This window comes from Dipodomys spectabilis, unplaced genomic scaffold (genome assembly GCF_019054845.1).
Source record: "Dipodomys spectabilis isolate Male_0828 unplaced genomic scaffold, ASM1905484v1 ptg000386l, whole genome shotgun sequence".
NCBI lineage: Eukaryota > Metazoa > Chordata > Mammalia > Rodentia > Heteromyidae > Dipodomys > Dipodomys spectabilis.
This window is the reverse complement of record NW_024871063.1, coordinates 1,537,541-1,541,735: the sequence shown is the minus strand read 5'-3', so window position 1 is coordinate 1,541,735 and position 4,195 is coordinate 1,537,541.

Genomic DNA, 4,195 nt, shown 5'->3' with positions numbered 1-4,195 from the left:
GGGAACTAAAGAGGGATTTCTCAGATGAAGAAATAAAAATGGCGAAGAAACACATGAGGAAATGTTCATCATCCCTAATGGTGAAGAAAATGCAAATAAAGACAATCCTGAGATACCACTTTACCCCACTCACAATGTCCCACATCCTCAAATCAGCCAACGACAAATGCTGGAGGGGATGTGGAGAAAGAGGAACCGTATTACACTGCTGGTGGGAATGTACTCTTGTACAACCACTTTGGAAAGCAGTCTGGAGGGTCCTTAGAAAGCTAAAGATTGACCTCCCTTATGACCCAGTCATACCATTTGTAGGCTTCTCCACTGAACAGGAACCAATATACAAGGACACATGCACCTCCATGTTTATTGCAGCACTGTTCACAATAGCTAGGATATGGAAACAACCCAGATGCCCCACCACAGATGAATGGATCCAAAAATTGTGGTATCTATACACAATGGAATATTATGCAGCCACTAGAAATGACAAAATAATGGCATTTGCAGGGAAATGGATGGAGCTAGAAGGAATCATGTTGAGCGAGGTAAGTCAAGAGCAAAGAGACAAACGGTACATGGGTCTCCCTAATAAGTGGATGCTAAATCCAAAATGTTAGGTGTTACAACAAAATTAACAGGACATAAGAAACAAAGAACTCCCACTCATCTGGTCAAACCACTACTAAATATCCCCATACTGCTGATCACATGCATGGTGTATATGGGTACACCATTATATGTTATAGACTGTGATAGAAAATTTGCTCCAGGAAAATTAGAATGAACTTGTGACTTTAAATGAGCATCATTATTCCACAATACTGTGAAATTTGGGAAATTATGTAATCACTTAATCACTATTAAAGAATAAAAAGAACCTCGGGGAAGGTAGGGAGGGAAGGGATGGTAGAGGGAAAACAATGGAGGGGGTAGCAATACACAATAGGAAGTGTACTCATTACCCTGCTCATGTAACTGTAACCCTCTGTATAGTATCTTTAAGATAAAAAAATTTTAAAAAGGCCTGAGAATATGGATTCATGTTTTGGCACTGATCCAAGGTCTACAGCATTGAGTGAAGCACTCACAGCTCTCATGCCTGAGACCTGAGTCTCTTGAACTTTGCAAACAACACAGGAACATCTTTCTTGTTCCTGAGCTACAGGCCACTTGAACTGGCTTGAGCTGACTGTCAGTTACAGTTGCCTGGCTATCAGAGTTCCATATTCTATTCCATTATGAGGTAGAGAGTGTCATCTCTCAGAGCCCAATGATCTAAGCTGCTTGCTTACATAAGACCATCCCAAAGACATACTGGAGACTGAAATCTCCCCTCCCACATCACTCTATACACGTGAACATTGTCAAATCAAATTATCCTCAGCTATGCCTAGGAATCTGTATGCTCTCAACCTCAAGGAACACTTCTTAGGTCAGATCCATGCCTTATTTGTCACTATTCCTCTCATCCTACAGAAATGATTTTGCCTCTCAGCCTGTCATGTACTTCTTGCATCTATTTTTGACATCTACATCCTAGGACTTTGTTAGTTTTTGTTGCCTAATTTTGTTTGCCTTTGAAGCCAGAGTGTGCTGTCATCTGGAAAAAAGGTAAGTACTTAGAGGTGGGAAAAACATACAAGTATTTAAAAAATAAACCATACACATATTGTCAGACCTTTTTATAGATGTACATTCTTGTAAGATAAGAGAGTATTTTTGATACTTTTGTCATATTTTATGACAGAGGGGAAGGGGAGGAGGAAAGAGGTTCTGCATTGTCTTCTCATAATTCAATGATTATTATAGAGAAATACTATACATGAAGGAATGTTAGCTTTAAATATAAAAACTGTGCTCTTGTTTTTTTTTTTTTTATAAGCTAGTCGTTTATAAAGAATTCCTCACTAAAGTCTTGTCATTTTTGTCCCGTGAACTATCCTCCTCCTCCAAAATAATCAGGAAAAAACCCTTCACAAATGAGTGGGCTGTTGCCCAATCTCTGGATAAGAATTTAAGATACAACATTGCCCAAGAATGTGTGTGTACATATGTGTTGGAGTGTGTGTGTATGTGTGTGAGGGTGTGTTGTGCATATCTGTGTTTTAGGTCTTGAATTCAGGGGCTATATGACAAGCCTGAGTATCTTTCTGGTGACTGTAGTGATCTACCAATTGTGCCACAGTCCCACTGCAAGCTTTCTGTAGTGAACTGGAAAGAAGAGACTCATAAAATTTCATGTTCAGGCTGTCTGAACTAAATCTCAGGTCTCAAACTCCTGATTAGTTAGAGTTATACTTATCAGCCTCCATAACCTGGTGATAAAACATTGTTACTGGAACCAGTGGGGTTGCAAGTTTCAGTCTAGCTTCACAACTTTCTATATCATAAAACAGCAACAGTAGACTACCCTATATAAAAGTACAATAATAAGATGTAATTAGAATATAATTCGGTGATATAGTCTGTTATCATAAATTTCAGGAAACCATGGTCTTATTGATTTAGCATCACAAATCCAAACAAAATGAGATAATTTCAGTAGACTCTACAAATTTTTCATTCCATCATATAATAACTTCAAAACATTATAATAAACAGGAAAACATTCATACTTATAACTTAAAAAGATGTAAAAAGATGAAGATGGCAGATTATGAAATGGGAAATTCTACACTGCAGGAAAATAATTGTCATGGTGAATATATGGTGGTATTGTCATGGTGAATATATGATAATATTCTTCAGAGGAGCAATACATAAATATATATTTACTACACATAATCTAACTTGTTTCTATCTCTATCAACTTTCAATATTCTGCACATTGTCAGTGTATTCGTGTTTATGGTATATTCCGAAATAGCTAACAGAGTCAGGTTACTAAAATAAACTAGCTTGAATATTTTACGAGATAAACCTGCTAATTATATTGACTATTTTATATATTTAACATGTAGTGCGTTATCATTGTACTCTCTAAGTGTATACATAAGCTATTCAAAGTGAAATGGAATATAACATGGTTTTGCCTGTAAAGCTAAAGGTATTTGGGACACCAGTTCCAGACCAGTGTAGAGTTATCTGCAATGCTCCCCAACCCCTGGCTATGTGTGATGGAATACTTCTATCATCCCAGGCTCATGGGGAGCTGAGAGCAGGAAGATTTCAATTCCATGCCATTCTAGGAAAGATCATCCACATGGCTCCATCTCATCCAAAGAAAGGTCAACACTGACTAGCACTTATCACCCCCACCTAGGTGAAAATAAAAGTAAGAGCATTATAGTATAAGAAACAAACAATATTAAAACATGGCAATACAAACCATCATGAACAACACTTACCTAGTGCTTGTTTCTCATAACTGTAAACCTAACTATAGCTAGGATTATATGTGTGAGCCAGAGGCACCATGAAGTTCATTTTAAAAATGAGTATTTAAAGCCAGGTGCCAGTCTCTCATGCCTGTAATCCCAGTTAGTCATGAGGCTGAGATCTGAGGATCGCAGTTCAAAGCCAGCCCAGGAAGAAAAGTCCCCATAAGACTCTTAACTCCAATCAACAACTCATAACACAGAAGTGACTCTGTGGCTCAATTGGTAGAATGCTAACTAACTTGAGCACAGAGTCTCAGGGACAGTGCCCATGCCCCAAGTCCAAGCTTCATAACTGTCAAAAAAAATAAATAAACATTTTAAAGTCTGAATTTCTTGTAAATTAAAATGACAGCTGTGGTATACAATTCTACAGACTACTACAGATTTCATTATATTTGTAGTTAGAAAAAGTAGCAGCACTTGAATAAAGGACATTTTTTCATAAACTAGGGCAGATTGGTCTCTAATTCAAGGAAATTGCTGGACTCATACGTATTATTTTTTGGTGGCTTTTTATTTTGTTTTTAGAACAGGATGAGAAACCTTATTTCTACCAAAGGCCATTTGGATGTGTCTAACATCATTCACAGGCCATGCAAAATTAACAGTAAAGACAGGACACAGTCAACTGGCAATAAATTTACTTGTCTTTATGCCATGTTCCAAATGATTTGTTTAGCTTATATGTCCCTATGGCCTATAGTTTCCTAGTCCTGCCATCCTCAAAATACAAGCATGTTCCACCAATTCAGATTTGAGCCAGGCAATATGTAGTATTAGTGCCAAGAGTCGAGGAAAATTGTAACACAACCAGG